Source organism: Protopterus annectens, chromosome 2.part1, assembly GCF_019279795.1.
Source record: "Protopterus annectens isolate FY-2018-M chromosome 2.part1, PAN1.0, whole genome shotgun sequence".
NCBI classification, from domain to species: domain Eukaryota; kingdom Metazoa; phylum Chordata; order Ceratodontiformes; family Protopteridae; genus Protopterus; species Protopterus annectens.
Window position 1 is genome coordinate 1427261245 of NC_056729.1, and position 23556 is coordinate 1427284800.

Below are 23556 nucleotides of genomic sequence, written 5' to 3' on the forward strand. Positions count from 1 at the left end.
TTTATCAGATTTCATTCCCAGTACTCTTTGGGATCAAAAGAAAAATCTAAAAAAAATTTTCAGCTTGAGAAATCTCTGTTGGCCAAGGATATCTCTACAGGACCAAGGAGTGCTTCAGAACTGAGGCCATCAGCCTCAACCTTAGGCTTACTGTTATTACAGTCACTTTGAAATTCCTACAAGGCTGACTAAAGAAAGTTGACACTTAAGCCTGAGAAACAGAAACCCTTTTCTCTTAGTGCTCTTCCAAAAGATCATAAATCTGATGATGTGGTTACTTCTTCTAAAGATTGTGAGTTCTGTTTCAACTTTTAAATCGGTGAAATCACCTTGCTTAACTTCCTTGGCTGGTGAGGATGTGTCAGGGTATCTTACATGACCTCTGCACTGACTTTTACAAAGTTCTGTTCACTGTCTACTCTAGAGGTAGACTGTGTCAAGTTTGTAGAATCGTTCCTTTGGGCTTAACAGAAAATGCCTGCAGCAGCCTCACCTCCTCTGTTTCTAGGGATAATAAAGGTCTTTTGTCACCTTTAACTTTTCTACTAGGTCTTCCAGTTTTCCTCATTGCTGTATGTGGTAATTATCAGTACCAAGTCTAGCTTTGACCAATGTCGACAGCAAATGCCTGTTAATATTGAATGTGGACCCATTCTAGGCGCAAACATAATTCTTCCTATTCAGAAGGTAGTGTCACAAATTGTTCAGTTGCTTTTTGTTATGGACCATCTTTGCCTGTGACCTTTCAGGTTGATAGCAGTGGCAATTCTGATGGTAACTTTTTTGTAATCTTATACGAGTTTTTCAGCGGTCATTATGAATTCAGTGGTTTTAAGTGTCAGACCCAGTATCTCTGTGGATATATAGATATCCAGACCCTGCAAGATGCATCCCAATTGGTTATTGCCTATTCCAAATCTGGCAGTCGGCAGCCCATTTCAAATCCCTGCCCACTCGTGGCTGTCAGCACATGTTTCTGTCCTAGTGTTGGGGAGAGTTGTCAAGGGCACACTGTCCAAGGTGTTTGGTCACAGTAAAAGGCCAGATTGCACATCACTGCTCTAGAAATGAAGGCAGTCCTCCTCACACTCTCAAGACTTCCAGGACTTCTGTTTCAGGGTGTGATAGCAATCCATTCCAGTATTATGGTACTAGTTTATCATATAAACAAGCAAGGAGATCTCACTGCTATATCCCTTGTGTTGAAAATCAGACTGTTTGGGAATGGGCTGAGTTAAACAACTGATATGAAGTTGTTCAATCTCGCCGCTCATTTTTACACATGGGTTCGGAGCTGATCTATTGGCCCCGAGTCGGCCGCTTTACTAACTGAAGATGTCAGAGTAGCTCAAGGCCAGGTCCCTATCCCATGATGCTCTCCATCCTACCCCAGATCTAGTTTGCCGCTGCAACAGATCGGAGGTCGTTGGAGAGCTCTGGTCAGTTTGTGACAAATTTTTCTATATTTCTGCTTTATAGCTTAATGGAATTACTCTTGTACAGTTATACTGCTTATAGTTAGCCTTTGTTTACTTTAATCCTTTCATAGTTTTGACGAGATTTCGTCCTTTTCAGAGCGGCTGCTCTTAGGCCTTTGGCTGTGCCTTAGTTTAATCCCTATTCTGTTTAGCGTGGGTTTTCCTAGTATTGCTATTAATAGTGTGTGTGTTTAACTTGTTATTAGATGGAAGTATATTTAGATATTAGGATTAGAAATATATTTAGATATTTAGTTAGTAGATTGTTAGTTTTGATAATTATTCAGTGGATCTGACAACTCAGAGTTAATTATAGTAGCTAGAGTGTGCGGTGTTTTGCGTGTGCTGTTATTATTCAGTAATCCCTTTGCCTTCAGATTAGTGTTTACAGTGGTGTTGCTTCTAGTGTGGCTGATCAAAAGGAGAAGCAAAAATCAGGATTTAAAAAATGCCCAAAATGCAGGAAGATGTCCATCACGGACCCCCATGTGAATTGCGTCTATTGCTTGAGGGCCAGTTCACCTCCAGGAGGATTGCTCTATCTGCCATTTCTTCAGTAGCAGGGTTTTGCTTGAGAGGAGAAGGAAGTTAGTGGATAGAGGATTATTGAAGCATGATTTTCAGAAGTCCTTGGACAAGGCTGACCAGACCTCCAAGTCATCGAAGGGGTCGAAGTCTTCTAAGGCTTCCTCAGAGCCCAAGTCATTGGCTGCAAGTTTTACTGTGAAGGTGCGGTCGCTGGCTCCACAGTATTCAGAGCCGTGCACCGAGCCAGTCCCCTGGTGTTGAAGCCGGTCTCCAAAACCTTGATCGCCTAGTCTTCAGTCGGTGGCATCTTCGGTTCCTTCGACTCGTTCTTCGAGGACCCTCTCTGATGTGGATGTGGACCAGGTGGTGCAGAGGCTTCTCGAGAACCTGGCACTGGCTAAATTCTTATCGGCCTCGACCCAACCAGTTTCGGGGCCTAAGACCATCGCACTTGCTGTGACTACTCCTCGGAGCCGAGCAGGGCCTTCGGAGCCAGGGGAGGAGGATCTGATGGTTGTGGAGCCTTCGGAGCCTAGGCCTGTTCAGTGCCATCTGCTCCATCAACCCTGACTTCTTCAGTACCATTGGAAGAGTCTGGGAGCCAACACTGTCTTGTCGGTTGTGGGGGGGGGGGTTGATCCGATGCGTCGGTTCTGACCCTTCCTCTCAAAGCGTCTGCATGGATGAGCTCGGCTCCTTCCTCTGGCTTGGAGCCCACTGTCTCGACGTCGGGGAAGTTGCAGTCTTCTTTGGAACAGGCGGCTTACTCGGCCTGGAGCAGTGGAGCCTTCGATGCTATGAGGAGGGTTATGTCATCCAAGAGACACACACTTCATCAGGTCCCTCCTCCTCCTTCCCAAAAGTGCCGCTTTCTGCCTCTACATTGCAGGTCCCTGTGAAGCATTGAGACCCAGAGCCTCAGGTAACCCCATCAGGTGACCCTTGTTTTACTGAGACCTCACCAGAAGCTCCCACTGATGAGGTTCCCAGGAAGAAACTTTGTAAGAGGAGGCATTTAGATTCCCCACAGGACTCCTTGACATCAGACACCGACTTAGAGGAATCAGAAGGGTCCCCATGGTTCCCCTCGGAGGCTATCTCTTTTGCTGATATCTTGGAAGTCCTTAAGCAGAGGGGTGACTGGTAGTCCGTTAGCCCTACTGAGGATGAGTCAGTGCTCCTTGAAGGCCTTTGGGTCTCAACCTTCCATCTCCTGAGTGACTCCGCCCTTCGAAGAACTAATGGAATTGGTTGCTCGAAGGAAGTAGGAGTCTCCTGATACTATGGAACCGGTCCCTTGGAGGCCCAACAAGTTTATCACCTCCCCCCAAGACAAGACGTTCCTCACTAAGGGAGTTCCGGTTGATGCCATGGTGGTGGCGGCAGCCACCAAGAAAACGATGTCCGAAACCTGTTCTGTTGTCCATCCTCCTAATAGGGATTCCAGGACTATGGACGGGTACGGGAAACGCATCTTTAGTTCTGCGACCTTTGCTATGCGATTGCTTAACTACTTGACTCATGTTACCCGTCTTCAAAGAGATCTCCTAAAAGAGCTTGGCGATGCTGTGCAGGGTAGTACATATGGAGGTGTCTCTGAGAAGGTGACAGGCCAGCTTAATACCCTTAATTCCGTAGTTAACTCGTCCATGCAGCTCATTTCCTATGCAGCCGATGGTCGAGTGAGGCAGCGGGTTCAGCAATAGCTCTTAGGAGACATTCCTGGATGCACTTATTTATTTATTATTGATTTTATTTTACATTTGTTGACCGGGATAGTAGTCTGACTGGATACATGTCCATTTTCAGCGGAGGCCCTGGGAGAAAAGCTGCAACATAGATACATTAGCAGAATGTTACATATAGTAAAATATTTGTGAGGAAAACAATTTTACAGACTTCTACAAACATCATAGATATAGCTACAACAAATACAAAAATTCTATTACAGACTTTTACAAGCATGCTAGCTTAAGATATGACAAATATAGATTATGAGTTTAGTTTCTATACATAGATCCTATTGGGGTTACAGGCCCCTTAACTCAGGTGAACTTTTACAAAATGATTTAAAGGCGTCTTTTTATGGTCAGATTCAGTCAAACAAGTATAGAGTTAGCTCAATTCCATAATTAAAAGGTTTATCTTCTCTACTAGGGTGAGCCAGAGGAAATTTATACCTTGGTTTAAAGAAAAAGAGCTAATCAGGGCTGGAGAATGGACAAAGCCAATGTGACTTAAAATGAAGTTTTAGACTCTTCTTGAATTGGGCTAAGGAAGTAGTAAGAGTAAGGTTGGGAGGGAGTTCCATATTTTACCTCTGACATTGGCAAACAGTGAATCACCCCCTGAATTATAGCACTTGATTGTTTGGACAAGCAGTTTATTTGATGAGCAAAGACAGCCTAGATTGGTGTAAGGAATGATTATATTTTTCAGTGCAGGGGTGTTATCAGGTTGTTTGAGAATTTTAAATGCTTGTATAAGTTGGTTTAGCTGGAGAAGGTTTGGCAGTTCTATCCAGCCAAGGTTTTGTAGGTTAAGGCAGTGGTGTGTCCTATAGGCATGCCAGTTGCAAATCTGGCAATATGATTATAGCAGCTAGAGAGTTTAAGGTCAGATTTGTTAAGGTTAGTAAGCACGGGCGAGGCATAACGAAGGGTAGAGAGAAGATGCGAGCGGGCAATGGTTGCTTTAGCCATTGGAGTTAGGAAAGATTTTATCCTGTAAAGTAACCCAAGTTTCTTGTTTACGGATTTAATGGTTTGGTTAATATGCATGTCGAATCTAAGATTATTATCAATAGTTACTCCTAAAAGTTTTGTATAGGGGTCTGGGGAGATGATAGTGCCGTTGTTAGATTTTATGGTAAAGGATGTTGTAGAGGATTTATGGGTTGGGGAGAAGAATAGTAGTTTGGTTTTGTTTGGTATTTTAAGATCGGGTGATGATCAGTAAGCCAGTTTTCAACTATGGTAAATGTATGCTGGGTTGTTGATAGGTTTATTAGAGAGGTGTCAGAACATACTAGTGTAGAGTCATCTGCATATTGAATGCAGGTGGCTTCTGGGATGACTGTATGGAGGTCATTAATAAAGACTGAAAAGAGAAGAGGTCCTAATATGGAGCCTTGAGGAACTCCTATGGTATTAGGTAACACACTTGTTCTGCCACAGCACTGCTTGTTGTCTACCAGTGAGGTATGCATGAAACCATTGGAGAGCTTGGTTATCTAAGGATAAGGTTTTCAGTGTGTGGATGAGTAGCTGATGGTTAACCATATCGAAGGCTTTGGACAGGTCCAGAAAGAGGGCTGAAGATATTTTGTTGTTATTCCGGTTTTGGTTAATCACATTGGTAAAAGAGAGGGGGACAGTAGATGTACTGTGGTGGGGTCTAAATCCATGTTGTGAGTTGGTCAGGAGTTTATTCTGGATGAGATAGTATAGGAGTTGTTTGTGCACACACTTCTCCATGATTTTGGCAAGCGGTGACAATATGGCTATTGGTCTATAGTTAGTTCTGTAGATGTGCTACATTTATGGAGTGGTATAACATTGGATATTTCCAGATTAAGGGGATTGTGGCTTCTGTTATGGTTCGATTGATTAGGATCGAGATTGGGTATGCTATGACATCTGCAGTTTTTTGTTGCAGGTATTCAGCTGGGAGAAGGTCTGCTGAGAGGGTAGATGGCTTTAGTTTTTTCAGTAAGGATCAGATGAAGGATGTGGAGACTGGTTGAATGTTAAAGGAGAGTAGTGAGTTGGGTATAGGATCATTTACTGAAGAGCAAGTAGTAGTTAGTTGGTTGGCCAAGGACTGGATAGTCTCTCTAAAGAAATTATTGAAGGTATTTGCCAATTCGACTGAGCTGTTATGACAGAATGTTGCTGGGGTGGGAGTGGAGGATTGACCTGGGTGGAGAAGATTATACCTGCCCAAACATTTTGAGGGTTATTTTGATGTTTCTGTTGTAGATGGCAGTAATGTTTTTTTTTGTCAAGTATGATGGCTTTTTTAGTCACATTCCTTAGATGCTGGAAATTAATATGATCTAGGGGGGGCTTTAGTAGTACGCCACTTGGCCCATGCTTTATTTCGGAGTATGATTTTAGATTTGGAGTCTTTTGAAAGCCATGGGGTGATTTTTGTTTTAGTTCTGATTGACCATTTTGGAGCATGAGAATCAAGTATGGTAAGGAATTTAGTATTAAAATATGCTACTGCCTCATCAAGGGGGAAGGTGTTTTAGATCTGACAAATTACATGGTTTGAAATTTTGTGGGTTCAAAATTCCTCTTGCTTATGACAGACCTACAGATGGGCAGTTGAGTGCTGACTGTCTTGTATTTAATTATGCATGTGATGAGATGGTCATTGTGGAGGATCCCTGACATGTACATATGGGGATGACTATTGATAAGTATCCAGTCTAGGATACTCTCATTTTGGTTAGGTTTACCTATTCTGGTGGAGAAAGATATGGACTGTGAGAATCCATGGAGGTTAATATGGGTGGAGGAGTCGTCTGATGAACATGAGTTCCAGTCAATATTAACATCCCCAGAACAATAGTTTCTTGAGGGTAGTTGGTAGATATCTAATTAAGAATGTCCTCCAGTGTGTCAGAGTTGTTGCCAGTGGGGATGTAAATACCAATTATTTTTACACTTTTGGGTATATTAAGTTGTAATTTGATAGACAGTATTTCAGCATTGGAGACTTGGGATGTTTGAATGGGGTCGACTGTGACATTGTGTGCTTCTATATAGCACGGCTACCCCACCTCCCTTTGTCTGAGTGCGATTAGCCCTGAGTATGTTATACCCAGGTGGCAAGATCTCATTATCATTGGTTGATGGTTTTAGCCAGGTTTCAGTTAGACACAGTATGTCAGGGAGGTAGGTTGCTAATAGGGCATGCAGGTAATGTACCTTGTTGTTTAGGCTTCTTATATTTAGGTGGCAAATCAGGAGGGAGTTAGAAGGCCTGAGTGTAGATGGTGGGCTAGTAGAGCTTGGGGCAGAGGATGGGCCTGTGTTAGGATGGATGTCTCCATCCTTAGTTATATTTTTATGTAAGTTAGTTAATAACAGCTTTTGGTAGTATTTGGATTTAGGGTGAACTTATTTTGACTTGGTAAGATAAAGGCTGCTTGGGATTGTTGTATTAGAGGCTGGATAGTAAGTAGGGTGTTCTGCAATGAATGGGGCTAAGGGGGTACTGGTTTGGTATTTAGGGGTGAAAGCCTGAGCGCTGCTGGTCTTCATATCTGGTAAGGAGGTATGGTATAATTATAAGGGGTAGGAGGAGAGACAGGGTTTTGAGTTTTACCTTTAAAATAGTGGGTGAGATGGTATTCATTGCCTTTGAGGGGTATTAATGGTTAAATTGTTAAATAGTGGAAGGGGCGGGTGGGTAATATTCAGGCAGTGCCTTTGTATGGTTAGGATATGGAGGGGGTTTGGCTTTATTATTATAAATGTATCACTATCAGGAGCGGGTGGGATATGGGTCAGGGTGGGCACGGAGCAAGCCCGAGCACAGCGGGGCTAAACCAACACCAAACTTTCCAAGGGCCAGTGAATACAAAGTAAGTGTTTAGTGGAACTTGTTGTACTTCTGTGTAGTTCACCAAGCATGTAATTATTCCATCTCCCTACTGTTAAGGTAAACTGCTATGTATGCTAGAGCTATCTAAGGGAGTTGTTTTAATAAGTTAGAATTATGTGGTATACTGCCGTGCTTTGAACCCAGTACACTTGCTTTAAATTTATTACTTTAAAGTATCTAAGTATTAACTTTGGCAGCCTTTAATATTTGTAGTGGCAGAGATGGATTAAGTTTGTCCATACACTCATGGAGGGTATAGCGACCTTCTGTGTAGTAGTTATTGAAGGTTGTAGCCAAGTGGGGAGTTTAAAGATGGTACCTGAATAGACATACAGCAATCAACACAAATGCTCACTTTAGAGAACTTCTGTCTTGTTAAACACACTTAAGCAATTATACAGTCAATTGCTTGCTTAATACAGTCTATTATCTCTACATGAAATAAGTAACAAGTTAGTTCAGTAGCGACTACACTGTGAAGTTAAATTAAAAATACTTCTATCAGACACGAGGATTCGACTTCCCAATGTTAAGCTAGTCACCAGGGAAGTCTATATCACCACGCTGTGCCTTTTATAGCTACTTATAGGTAACAGCATACAATGGTCGAGTAATATTAGGCACTCTAACAGTAATGCCACAGAGATTGTTTCTATATTGCCCGACTATTATAGGGCAATAAATAGCAATAGTTTCTGAGTGTGCATCACAGCTCAAAAATGACCCTAGAGGTTTTGCAACACTAAAGTCTTGTAACACGCTGACGCCAAGAGATGTACACAGAAATATGCACTTTTAACAGTTTAACACAGCTAAAAACAAAGACCCCAGCAGTTTAACCAGCACTCAAGTCTCTTAACACACTATCGCCAAGAGATATCTACAGAAATATTCACATTTAAGTCTTCAAGTCTTCCTTTGTCAACACCTCATTCAATAGCTTGTCTCTTTTTGGGCCCAAAGTCAAGGAGACTCTCACTAGGTGTGAGCAAGAGGGAAAGACCCTATCTGCCGTAGGAGTCTGTTTTTCCACCCCCTACCAGACCATACCCCAAAGGGCAGAAAGGTGGAAAAATGTGGTTCCGAAAGACCCAAGGAGCTTTCCAGAACACACGTAGTGAACCCCCCTCCAGGAGCAGAGGAGGGGGTAATAGTGGAAGATGCAGCCCCAGCGGCAGAGGGGGTCCACAGAACCAGGGCAACAGGGATCAGTTCCTTGGTAAGCCCAGTCAGTGCTCCTGAAAGGAAGCCCGACTGTCCTACTCTGGAGGCAGTCGGGGGTCGTTTGGCTTTGTATCCGGATGCTTGGCTAGGAATTACAAGAGATTCGTGGGTACAAAGCATTGTTACCAGAGGTTACATCATTCCATTCTTAGAAAGCCCACCTGTTGGGAAATAAATCCTAGATGTTCCACCCAGTCTCAGGGATCAAGCAGCCATAGAAATCCAGAGGCTGCAGGAAAAATGTCATCCAACCAGTCCCAGCAGACCAAATAGGATCCGGAACTTACTCCAATTTATTTTTAGTTCCAAAGAAGACAGGGGACTGGAAGCCCATCTTGGATCTCGGCAGACTCAACACATTTGTAAAGAAGTTCCGGATAGTCACGCTTCAGTCTATTCTCTCATTCCTCGGAATGGGTGATTGGATGTGGTCTATAGATCTCAAGGATGCCTACTATCATATCAAAATGGCCAGACCACCCAGAGATCATCTGCGTTTCTGGCTGGGAGCCAGTCACTACCAATTCCGAACACTGCCCTTTGGATTCACAACAGCCCCCAGAGTGTTTACCAAATGCATGGCAGTGGTTACAGCTCACCTGAGGCGTCTAGGATTCCGAGTGTTTCCGTATCTGGATGACTGGCTCCTTACCGCCGACTCCAGGCATCAACTACTTCTGTCCAGGGATCACACTCTCAATCTCTGCTCTCAGTTAGGCATCACTATCAATTTTGAAAAGTCTGCGTTGTAGCCATCGCAGCGTATCTCTCTTATCGAAGCAGAACTAGACACCGCCACTGCCACAGTAAAATTGCCCCTGGACAGAATAGCCACTCTCCGAAACCAGGTCTCAGACATTTTGCAGAGCAGAAAAGTACCGGCCTCTCAAGTACTGAAGCTACTAGGTACCATGGCAGCTACACTCATAGCAGTTCCCCTGGGGCGTATGCACATGTGGATTCTTCAATGGTCACTCTTCACCCAGTGGTCTTACCAACAACTTCCAATGTCATTCTTAATCATGATTATAGACTCTTGCAAGAAGGCTCTTTGCTGGTGGTTGACCAGCCAACAAGTTGCAGTGGGTCGACCATTTGTTTCTCCCCTGCCGTCAGCCGTGGTGACCATGGACGGTTCTCTGATAGGGTGGGGGGAGGCTTTTTCAGGGAAGAACAGCCCAAGGCACCTGGTCGGAGACAGAGTCACAGTTGCACATCATCGTTCTGGAGCTGAGAGCGGTGCTTTTGGAGTTGCAGCACTTCCACAACTCTCTTCCTCTAGGGACGATTGCGATACAGACAGACAACATGTCTGTGGTCTGGTACATCAACAAGCAAGGGGGAGCCAGGTCTTACCCCCTGTATTGAGAGGTCTTGAGTATTTGGCAGTGGGCAGTATCCACCGGGCGCTTTCTGACAGCAACGCATATCCCGGGGAAATCCAACGTGATAGCAGACAAACTAAGTAGAGCCATTCTGTTACCGCACGAGTGGTCTCTCAAAGATGAAGTTGCGGAGATGATTTTCCGCAGATGGGGCCAGCCTTGCTGTGACCTGTTTGCATCCCCCATGAATGCCAGATACAGAAGCTACTTTGCCCTAAATCCCACACTGGGGGACAGCCCAAGGGACTTGCTCGTACACGATTGACCCCTGGGACTCCTGTATGCCTTCCCACCTGTACCCCTGTTCCTGAAATTCTTGCAGAAATCCAAAAGCCTGGGACGGACTGTGATCTTAATAGCCCCTTTTTGGCCTCGAAAGATTTGGTCCCCCTTCCTACGACTCTATCAACTGGAGGAACCTTGGATTCTGGACCCAGTTCCAGACCTGCTGACTCATTCGTTAGGGGCCCTCCATCCCTCCCTTCATTCCCTCAGACTGACAGCTTGGCTGCTCCTATTCCCAACCTAGCCAGGTCACACGAATTTTCTTCAGAGGTACAGCATATTCTTGTATCTTCGCCTAAAGCTTCCACCAGAAAGTTGTATGCTAGTAAATTGAAGCGATTTGCCTTTTGGGCCTCCCAGAATAACATTGATCCCTATGTTGCCCCGATTGCTAGCATCCTGGAATTTCTATCGAAGCTTTTTCATGAAGGTGCTGCAGCTGCCACTAATAGAGTTCAATTGACTTGCAATTTCAAATTTTCACCTCCGTGCTGAAGGTTCTAATTTGATGTCTCTCAGATTATTTAGGGCCTTCCTGAAGGGTACCATTCATCCTAGGCCTCCTGTTAGACAACCTTTTACTCCCTGGAATCTAAATTTTGTGCTGTCACGTATTATTCTTCCTCCCTTTGAGCCTGCATCATCCTGTCATTTGAAGTTTCTTTCTTGGAAAACTATTTTCTTGGTGGCCATTACCTCAGGGCGTAGGGTGTCTGAGCTTCAAGCCCTTTCTGTCAAACCCCCTTACATGGTGTTTCATCCAGACAGAGTATCACTGAGGACTAACCCTTCATTCCTGCCAAAGGTGTGCTCCGAGACTAATCTGAATCAAACTATCGAACTTCCAACCTTTTTCAGTAACCATTCTAATAGGTTGGAGTACATGTTGCATAAACTATGTCCACAGACAATTGAGATTCTATTTGGACAGGGCAAAGGAATTTAGGAGATCTGACCAACTCTTTGTATCTCATGTGGACACTACAAAAGGATTGCCAGTCTCTAAAGTCACCCTTTCAAATGGTTACCCGACTGCATTAAATTTATATACTCTTCAGCAAACCAAACTTTAGAGCATGGCGTGAAGGCGCATTCCACTAGAGCTGTTTCCACTTCTGCTTCTGTAGCTCGATTGCCTTTGGACACTATATGTGCAGCTGCCACTTGGTTTAAGCCGCATACCTTTGTCACTCATTGCAAAGTGGACAGGGCCTCCAGGGACAGGGCTTCCTTTGGTTCCACTGTCCTCAGGAATATACTCCCTGAGCCACCCAGGATTAGGGTGCTTGGGACGCTACCCATGTGTAAGAATGAATGGCAAGATTGAACAACTTCACATAAAGAAGTTATGTACTTACCATAATGTTCCATGTGAGTTGTTCATCTCGCCTTCATGCTTACATTGCCACCCGCCTTCCCCATCCAGGGTCTCGAAGAATGAGTAGACTTTGGGTCTGGTGGTCTTGTTCTGGGACTTCTTACTCCGGTTGGAGTATTCTTTGGGTTATATCTGTTCATGCTGGGTTCAGCAAACTAGATCTGAGGTAGGATGGAGAGCATCATGGGATAGGGACCAGGCCTCGAGCTACTCTGAGATCTTCGGCTAGTAAAGCGGCCAACTCTGAGCCGATAGATCGGCTCCGAACCCATGTGTAAGAATGAAGGTGAGATGAACAACTCACATGGAATGATGTTCATCGTGTTTCACTGCTGCAGTCATTACAATTGGGTTATCCTGCTGGCAGGCTACCCGCAGTTGGCCCGAGTTCCAAAGTCTAGGTCCGGCGTCTGTTGCTGTCGCCTCCTCCCTGATGTCGGTGTGCCAGGAGTATAAAAGATGCAGCCGACACCATTTTCTTCAGTCTTTCTTGCCGCGCGGTGCCCGAAGCAAAAGCAGTTCGCAAGTGCCGGTCGGCCAACTCCTGAGATTTTCAAATTCGAATTTCAGATCCGAAGTCTTCATTAAAGCTAAGTACCCCATTGGGGAGACTTTTTTCTTGTTCCAGACCGATGTCAGAAAAAGTTAATAATTGTATTTCTTGTGGGAAGCAAATACCTCATAAGGATTTTCATTCTTAATGTATTCCTTGCCTAGGCCCTGACCACGACGTTGCTAGTTGTCGGTTTTGTGCTAGATTTAACCAACTCACTATTAAGCGTCGGTACGATTTTGCATTTCATTGCTTTGGCAGAAGATTCAATTATATAATGCCGTCGGAACAGCCGACTACCGGAGTTTATAAAAAGCGCAAAGAAAAAGAAAAGGACAGGCATCCGAGGTCCAAAACAGATGAGGCTTCTGTTAGGCCTGTTGCCGGTTCTCAGTGAGGCGCTTTCGCAGCCCCTGACGCCCGCTACCTCAGAGCCACAGGCCTCTTCCGACTCCCACGTGGAGCCGACTAGGCCGCTGGAAACTCAAGGTATTGGACACTCGGAAACTATTCCCTCAGATGGGTCCGGAGCCACTGAGCAGGCATCAGCTTCTGAGGGTGTTTTCAGGCCTACACAGTTATATGTAAAGCCATCTTCAGCTTCAAAGGCAAAGACTAAAGCAGCTCTAAAGACAAAGAAACAAGTACAGCATTCTCCTGGACAGGCCTCCATGCCTAAAAAATAGATGCTTAAAATGGTCGAAGACCTAATTACTTTGATCAGGGGTTCCCATCACCCTCTTGATAAGAGGCCTAGGCAAGAGATAGAATATGAATCTTCAGATCAGGTTTCCATTTTTTCTGATTCCTCTTCTGAACAGGAATATTCCCTTCCTCCCTATGAGGATTCTGATGCTGAAGAATCTATCCCTTCAGCCTCACCTCCTGAGGATTATTCTTTTGGGGAGACACCCTGCATACTATGAGGGAGCATTTCCATTGGGAGAGCCAGGATTACTCAGAATCCAAGAAAAGGCTCAGAGACTTCCTTTGATTACCCCAGCACAGGCCCCTTGCTACTCCTCCTGTTTTAGACATTGTAGATGTATTTTCAGAGTCCGGTCTGTCTCCTGACTCTTTACCACCAGCTCCTGTTAAGCCAGACAGATACTACAGGGTTCCTGATTCTCATAAATTTCTTTACAAAAACCCTGCTGCTGACCCAGAAACTTTCTCAGGGTCCCAAGGGGGTCAAGGCTTCCACTACAAAAAACCCTAGCCCCTCTGATAGGGATTCAAGGGCCCTGGACAGATGGGGGAAAAAGATTTATACTTCTGCTACCTTGGCTGTAAGAGCTTTAAATTGTCAGTTTCATATGCTTAAATATCAGCAGTATCTTATGTCACTGCTTAAACAGAAAATGTTGACAAATCAGAATGTGCAGAAAACAAAGAAATGCAGGATTTATTGCATGCAGCTGAACAAGTGGGAAAGCATACTTTGCAATGTGGTTTTGATTCTCTAGAGGCCTCCTGCAGGGCCGCAGTTACAGGTTCTGTCATTAGGAGGCATGCTTGGTTAAAAGAACAGAATCTGCCTGATCATGTTAAAGCAAAGCTATTAGATGCTCCATTACAACATGATACCTTGTTTGGTGTTAAAGTAGAAGAGGTGTTGAAGAAAATGGAGGACAAAGCTAAATCTATGCAAACCGTGAAGGATTTCTTACAGGTACAGACTCCTAGATTTAGCAGGAACTGGCCTACAAAGAATTGGTCCTTTCCAGTGTCAGACAAGCCACAAAGAGGCAGATACAGACACCTCAGAGGCAGATCACAGCCCCAAGGCTCATACAGGCCTAAACAATGGGGTGCTCCTACCTCCAAAAGCGGAGAGGAAAAATCACAGCCATACAGGAAACAGTCTCAATGACTTTTCCCTGCCAGCACCAAGCACTTATCTTCTGGCAGCTCCTTTGGGGGAAACTAGCACGTTTTTCACAAAATTGGCACATGATCACCCAGGACAAATGGGTCTTAAATATCGTATCTCAAGGCTACAGGTTCCACTTTCACACCCTTCCAAGGCCAAACGGCATGTCAGACCTGCCACGCAATCAGTGGGCAGAGGCACAAACACAAGTTTCATCCCTCATGGACATGAGAGCCATTCAGCAAGTACCACAGCAAGAACAAGGACAAGGATTTTACTCAAGGCTATTCTTGGTACCCAGAAAGGACAAAGCCTGGAGTCCAATACTGGACCTGTCTATCCTAAACACATTCCTGGATATTCCAAAATTCAAAATGTTAACTCTGCAGCAGCTTCTGCCCATGCTGGGCAAGAAGGCTTGGCTTGTGACTTTAGACCTAAAAGAGGCATACCTGCATGTCCCAATCAGACAATCATGCAGAAGATACCTCAGATTTATAGCTGGCTCAATGCACTACCAATTCTCTGCACTGCCCTTTGGCTTATCTACTGCGCCCTGGGTCTTCACAAAAAGCCTGGCACCAGTAATTATATTTTGCAGACAAAGAGGAATACAAATATATCCTTACTTGGACGACTGCCTTATTCAAGCAGAGAACAAGGACATCCTACTACAGCATCTGGCGTTTGTAAAAAGATTACTAACAGGTCTAGGGTACACAGTAAACGAAAAGAAATCAAAGCTCGTACCCTCTCAAGAGATAATATTCCTGGGTGCAAGCTTAAATACAACTGCCCAGATGGCTTATCTCATGCCAGACAAACACAGACAACTGACTACTTATTTCAAAATGTTAGCAAGAAAGACCCAGTTATCTGCAAGAAAAATTCTGCAGGCTTTGGGCTTCATGGCATCCTGCATACTGCTAATTCCATATGCAAGACTGCATATGAGGAAACTTCAATGGTATCTGAAAAGTGTTTGGACTCAACATTGCCACAGCCTGGAAACAATAATTACCCTCATTCGCTGTCTGCAGCAGGAGTTTCGATGGTGGGCAAAAGCCTGTCACCTCAACACGGGACAGCCATTCACCTTACCCACAGCCTGGCAGACATTGACAACAGATGCATCAGACTATACCTGGGGGGCCCATATGGCAGGAAGATGTATTCAAGGCACATGGTCCGCAAGTCAAATGCATCTACATATCAATCAAAAAGAGATGCTAGCTGTTCAGAATGCCCTGACAGCCTTCAAGGATCAACTTCATCCAGGACAACTATTGATAAAGACGGACAATACTACAGTCTTGTGGTACATAAACAAGCAAGGGGCACACATTCCTACCCCCTCTGCAGACTAGCCATGAACTTGTGGGACACAGCACTGACTTACCAAGTACATCTGCAAGCACAATTCCTTCCAGGAAGGATAATTACTCTGGCAGACGAACTAAGCAGAAACCTAATGGATCCCCACGAGTGAAAATTGGATCCACAAGTCTTCAGCATGATAACAAGGAACAGGGGATGCCCGAGCATAGACCTATTTGCCTCCCCTCACAACTGCCAACTACAGAGATTCTGCACAAGGACTTATCACAAGCAAGCATGGAAAGTGGATGCTCTATCTTTCAGCTGGAAAAACCTAACAGTATATGACTTTCCTCCTCTGCCTCTACTCCCCAAGATACTACTCAAGGTCAGACAAGAGAAGCCAAAAATGATACTGATTGCCCCAGACTGGCCCCACCAGCACTGGTACCCAATCCTAAAGAGCATGTCTCAATGCCCAGCTTGGACATTACCTCAAATTCCTCACTTATTGTCCCAACAAGACAGTCAGATACTGCACAGCCAACTCAGGGCCTTAAACCTGGCAGCATGGCGGATAATGTAGCCATTCAAGACACACCTCTCTCTAAAGCAGTGATGGATGTTATTTTGGAGGCCAGGAGGCCTAGCACCAGAAAATCTTATGCAGAAAAATGGAAGAGATTCTGTGCTTGGAACCAGGCACTAGGTATTGACACGACTGTTCCAAATATTCCTCAGATTTTGCAATGCTTAACTGAGATGCTGGATAAAGGCCTTTCCTTTTCATCAATTAAAATTCATGCCTCTGCCATTTCAGCTCATTACAATACAGAACCACCTATTTTTTCTCATCCATTGCTAAGGTAGTACCTCAGAGGGGCCAAAAAACATAAGTCCTCCAAGGAGAGCACCAGTACTTGCTTGGGACCTCAACTATGTCTTGGAAAAACTCACACTGCCTCCGTTTGAGCCAGCCTCTGCAGCTGATATAAACTTCTTATCCTGGAAAACAGCTCTGCTCTTAGCAATAACCTCCGCTAGACGAGTCTCAGATTTACAGGCACTCATGGCTGTGAAGTCTTTTATCATTTTCCATCCTGACAGGGTTTCTCTAAGGACAAACCCTACATTTATGTCCAAGGTAGTGTCCAGTGTGGCCATTAACCAAACAATTAATTTGCCTACCTTTTACCCAAACCCACAGAATAAGGGTGAGAGACTTCTGCATTCTTTGGACATTCACAGCCAGCCACGCTTCTACTTGGACAGAACCAAAGCTTTCAGAAAGACTGAACAACTTCTAGTGGCATATGCTGCAGGATCACAAGGAAAGCCCATCTCAAAACAGACTATTTCAAAGTGGATAGGCCACTGCATTAATTTCTGCTATTCACAGCATGGCAAATCAGTGCCTAAGGGCATTAGGTCACATTCAACCAGAGCAACAGCCACTTCAGCAGCCTTCCTCAGAGGAGTACCAACCAAAGACATCTTAGAGGCTGCAACTTGGAGTTCAGTGCATACTTTTACAAAGCACTATCACTTACCTCTCTACTCTAAATCCAGGGCAGGCTTTGCCACTGCAGCTCTGCAGGACCTGATAGCCTCTCCTAATCCTATTTAGCCAGTCTCCCAACCTTAGCTTTAGGATTCAACCCAATTGTAATGACTGCAACAGTGAAACACGATGAACATAGTACAGTTGTGTACCTACCATAAATGTAGATGTTCGAGTGTATTCACTGTTGCAATCCAGGTTACCCTCCCACCATCCCCCTTTTCCTTGCTGGGACTTATCTGTACTTCTCTATTCTATACAACCTATGTGGTGTATTTGCTTGTAGATGAAGGAAAAGTTGTTTTTTGTGTATGCATGCTTATTGGCATAATTTAGCCTACCTTTTTAGGGGCACCTGACATCTGGGGCATGAAAAACTGAAGAAAATGGCGTCTGCTGCATCTTTTATACCCCTGGTGCACTGACGTCAGGGAGGAGGCGACAGCAACCGACACCAGACCTAGACTTTGGAACTCTGGCCGACTGCGGGTAGCCTGCCACCAGGATAACCCAATTGTAATGACTGCAACAGTGAATACACTCAAACATCTACATTTATGGTAGGTACACAACTGTACTTTATGGTAAGTACATAACTTATTTTTTTCTGGTATACAGTCCACATTTGACGGAAGTAGTGTCCATTAGAGGACAGGCCTAGTTGATGCCTTCTAAACCTGTGCATGGTTTCTCTGATGTTCTTAGTGTTTCACTGTTGCAGTCATTACATTTGGGTAATCTGCTGGCAGGTGGCCCTCAATCGGCCTTAATTCCAAAGTCTTGGGTCCTGCGTCGGTTGCTGTCTTCTCTTCCATGACGTCAGGTCATCAGGGGTATAAAACATGCAGCCGATTCCATTTTCCTTAGTCTTTCTTGCCGCGCGGTGCCCGAAGCAGAAGCATTTCACAAGTGCCGGTCGGCCAACTACTGAAATATTCGCGTTTGAGTTTCAGAACTGAAGTCTTCAATAAAGCTAAGTACCCTGTTGGGGAAACTTTTTTTCTTGCTTTTTACCGATGTCAGAAAAAGTTAATAATTGTATTACTTGTGGGAAGCAAATACCTCATAAGGATTTCCATTTATACTGTATTCCTTGCCTGGGCCCTGATCACAACGTGCCTGGCTGTGGGTTTTGTGCTAGATTTAGCCAACGCACTATTAAGCGTTGGTATATTTTTGCATCTAAGCATTTTGGAAACCGATTTAACTACCCAGAGATGTTGTCGGATAACAATCGGACTACCAGAGCACATAAAAAGCGCAAAGAAAAGGACAGAGAAAGGCAGTCGAGATCCAAAACCGATGACGAAGCTTCTCAGCCAGTCGCCGGTTTGCCAGTACTCATTGAGGCGCTTTCGCAGCCCCTGATACCCGCTACCTTCGAGTCACGGGCCTCTACCGACGCCCATGTGGAGTCCGGCAAGATACTCAAAGTATTGTGACCGATGGACGTATCTCCCTCGAATGGGTCCAGAGCCACTGAGCAGGCACCGGCTTCTGAGGGTGTGTTCAGACCTCAACATTTTTATATCAAACCGACGAAAACTGCAAAACCAAAGGCAAAGACACCTTCTAAAACTAAAACACTACACCTGAGCCACATGCACAGGCCTCTATGCCTAAAAAACAGATGATCAAAATGGCTGAAGACCTTATTGCCTTGATCAAGGGTACCCATCCCCCTCCAGGTAAGAGGCCTAGGCAAGACACTGACTAAGAATCTTCAGATCAGGTTTCTATTTCTTCTGATTCCTCTTCTGATCAGGAATTATCTTTACCTCCCTATGAGGATTCTGATGCTGAGGAGTCTATTCCATCTGCATCTCCTCCTGAGGATTATTCATTTGGAGAAACCTTGCATACTTTGTGGGAGCATTTTCACTGGGGGAGTCAAGACTTCTCAGAATCAAAAAAGAGGCTCAGGGATTTCCTTCTCCTGCAGCACAAGCCTTTAGCCATTCCCCATATGTTAGACATTGTGGATGATGTTTTTTCGGAGTCAAGCCTGACCCCCTGACTCTTTACCTCTGGTTCCCAGTAAGCCTGACAGGTATTACAGGGTCCCTGACTCTCATAAATTTTTATTTAGAAACCCTGCTGCTGATCCTGAAACTATTTCACAGGGTCCAAAGGGAGTTAAGGCCTCAACAGCAAAAAACCCTATCCCCTCCGACAGAGATTCCAGAGCGCTGGACAGATGGGGAAAAAAGGTTTATACATCTGCAACCTTGGCAATTAGGACCTTAAACTGTCAATTTCATATGCTTAAGTACCAGCAACATGTTATGGGATTGCTGAAACAGAAAATGATATTGATTTCAGAATGTGTAGAAAATAAGGAATTGCATGAATTATTGCATGCAGCTGAACAAGTTGGAAATCTTACTTTGCAATGTGGTTTTGATTTTTTAGAGGCCTCCTGCAGGGCCGCAGTTACTGGATCTGTGATTAGGAGGCATGCCTGGTTAAAGGAACAAAATTTGCCTGATCATGTTAAAGCTAAATTGCTAGATGCACCTTTACAGCATGATTCTCTGTTTGGTATTAAGGCAGAAGAGGTTTTAAAGAAAATGGAAGACAAAGCTAAGTCAATGCAAACTGTTAAAGATTTCTTACAAATGCAGCCACCTAGATTCAGTAGACACCGGCCTACAAAAAAATTGGTGTCAGACAGAGCTCAAAGGGGCAAATCCAGATGCCCTAAGGTTTCCAGGTATCAGGCTCAAGACTCTTAAAGGTCAAACCAGTGGGGCGCATCCACCTCCAAATCTGGAGGGGATAAAGCGCAAACCTACAGAAAGCAATCCCAATGACTTCCCTCTGCCTCCACCAAGCACTTATCATGTTCTTCATCTCACATTGCTGCAGTCCTTACATATGGGTAGTCCGCTGTCCTCGGTCGGCCCGAATACCAAAGTATTAGGCTGACGTCGGTCATGGGCGCCTAGATCTGACATCAGAGCGTCAGGGTATAAAAGCGCATGACCGACGTCATATCCTCAGTCTTTTTTGCCGCATGGTCCGATGCAGAAGCAGCGTTTGCAAGTGCCGTTCGGCATTCTGAAATTTTCGTATTCTGAGTTTCAGACCGAAACCAAGTTGGGCTAAGTACCCCGTTGGGGAATATTTTGTTTTTCTTGCCTCAGTTATTTCCGGATGTCAGAAAAAGTGAATAATTGTATTTCTTGTGGGAAACAGATACGCATAGGGATTACCACTCTCTTTGTATTCCTTGTTTGGGACCTGAGCACGACGTAGTTGGGTGTCGCTTTTGTGCTAGGTTTAATAAGCGCACCATTAAACGTAGGTTAGATTGCGCTAGGCTTGTCTTGAAGCGTGTAATTATAATATGCCGCCGGATCCTCCGACGCCGCTACATGAAAGCGCAAGGACAAATCTTTAAAGTCCAGGCAGGATGAGTCGTCCGTTCCGGACGCCGGTTCTTTAGAAACTACGGTGGAATCTGGGGATCCAGCCGAGGTTTCACTTGAGTCTCAGGGGGAGGCTTTAGTTTTGCAAGATGTGGCCTCTCAGGAGTCAGGCCAGGCTGAGGGGCCTCTCAGGTTGCTGTTCTCCCTTCCTTGCCTAAGGTGGTTAGGCCTTCTCCTTCTGTCTCTAGGGCTCCTTCTAAAGGCAGGCCTGCTTTACCTTCCATGGGTGTCAGTCCTAGTTCTGCAGGTTCTGTGCCTAAAAAGCACATGCTTAAAATGGCAGAAGATTTAATTTCTTTAATCAGAGGTTCTATGCCCCCTCCTGATAAGAGGCCTAGGGTGGAGTCAGAGGTGGAAAGTTTGGAGCAGGCTTCAGATTACTCAGAGTCTTGACTGAAGACATTCAGGATTTTCCTCCTTATTCTGATTCAGATGCAGAGGATTCTACTCCTTCTGCTTCTCCTCCAGAGGATTTTTCTTTTTCAGAAACCCTGCATTCTATGAGGGAACATTTTAAATGGGAAGGTCAGGATTTCTCAGATTCCCGAAAGAGGCTTAGGGAATTTTTGTTTTTACCACAACATAGGCCCTTGGCTATACCTCCTGTTTTGGATGTTGTTCAAGACGTTTTCTCCGAGGCTTCCCTTAATCCAGACTCTCTGCCTCCTGCGCCTGTTAAGCCAGATAGGTATTACAGAGTACCTGAGGCTCATAAATATCTGTATAAGAGTCCAAGGGCTGACCCAGAAACTATTAGCCAGGGACCTAAGGGTGTCAGGGCTTCTGTTGTAAAGAATCCAGTTCCTATAGATAAAGATGCTAGAGCTTTGGATAGATGGGGTAAGAAAGTGTATACCTCTTCCACTTTAGCAATGAGGGCTTTGAATTGCCAGTTTCATATGTTGAAGTATCAGAATTTTCTCCTTTCTCAACTAAAATCTAAAGTAGATGCTTTGGCAGAGGGCATAGAGTGTAAAGAATTACAGGATTTGGTACATGCCTCTGAACAGGTGGGTAAGCATTCTTTGCAGTGTGGTTTGATGCTTTACAGGCTTCTTCCAGGGTGGCTGCCACTGGTTCAGTTATTCGCAGGCACGCCTGGCTTAAGGATCAGAATTTGTCAGAGCATGTTAAAACTAGAATTTTGGATGCTCCTTTACAGTCTGAAGTTTTGTTTGGTTCTCCTGTGGAGTCTGTCTTGAAGAAAATGGAAGACAAGGCTAAGTCAATGCAGACTGTTAAAGATTTTTTGCAGGTGCAGCCTCCTAAGTTTAGCAGGAATTGGCCTACTAAGGGATGGGCTTATCCTTCTTCTGATTTACAGTCTAGGGGTAGATCTAGACGTGGTAGGGGCAGAGCTCAGAGTTCTTTCAGGCCTAGAACATGGAGTTCACCTGCACAATCTACAGGTGAGGGCAGGGGCCAGTCCTTTCGTAAACAGGCCCAATGACCTGCATCTTCAGCTGCCAGATCCTTCCTGTCTGGCAGCTCCTTTGGGAGGAAAGTTGGCACTCTTCAAGCAGAACTGGCTTTTAATCACCCAGGACAAATGGGTGTTGGACATTATAGACCGAGGCTACAAGTTTTATTTCCATACAGTGCCTCCTTTCAAAGGCATGCCAGACGTTCCTCCTCAGCAAAGGGTAGAGGCTCACAAGCAGATTTCTTTACTTCTTCAAATGGGGCTATACAGCAGGTCCCTCTGTCAGAAGTGGGCCTAGGATTTTATTCTCGCCTGTTTCTAGTACCAAAGAAAGGAAACACTTGGAGGCCAATTTTGGATTTATCTATCCTCAACACATACCTGGACATTCCAAAATTCAAAATGTTGACGTTGCAACAACTTCTACCTCTGTTGGGCAAAGATCACTGGATGGTAACTCTGGATCTCAAAGAGGCTTATCTTCATGTTCCTATCAGGCCCAGTTGCAGGAGATACCTGCGTTTTCGGGCTGGGACTTTACATTATCAGTTCTCTGCATTGCCCTTTGGCTTATCTACTGCGCCCAGGGTGTTCACAAAGGTTCTGGCTCCAGTGATAGCCTTCTTACGGTTAAGAGGAATACAAATTTATCCTTATTTGGACGATTGCCTGATTCTTGCTCAAGACAAGTACGAACTTCTTCATCATCTACAGTATGTGATGGCAGTGTTAAGGTGCCTAGGGTATTCTGTGAAAGAAACAAAGTCCAGTCTAGTACCCTCTCAAGAAATGTGCTTTCTGGGTGTGAGACTGAATGCAGCTTCCCAGATGGCCTTTTTGACCCCGGACAAGCAAAAGAACCTTACACTTTACTTCCATCAATTGTCTCTACGGTCCAGGCTGACTGCAAGGACAGTCCTTCAAGCCTTGGGGTTCATGGCATCTTGTATTCTGGTGCTTCCCAATGCCAAACTGCATATGAGGAAGCTACAATGGTATCTCAAAAATGTATGGACACAACACTGCCAAGATCTGGACACTGTCATTCAAAAATAATACCTTGCATTCAAAAGGAATTTTTGTGGTGGGCTCAGGAATGTCACCTAAACAAGGGACTCTCTGTGACCCGACCAGAGGCGAGTCAGATTTTAACGACAGATGCCTCGGACAAGGCTTGGGAGCACACCTCAATGGAAAATGGGTGCAAGACATGTGGCCTGCCAGACTTCAACATTTACATATCAACTTGAAGGAGATGTTAGCAGTCCAATTTGCATTGATGGCTTTCAAGGATTTACTTCACCCAGGGCAAGTGTTGATTCTAACAGACAACACAACTGTCATGTGGTACATCAACAAGCAAGGGGGAACCCATTCGTACCCTCTTTGCAGGCAAACAATGATTTTGTGGGAGACTGCTCTCAGTTTACACCTCAATCTTCAGGCAAGGTTTCTACCAGGAGCACAGAACTCCTTAGCAGATGTTTTGAGCAGACAGATAGTG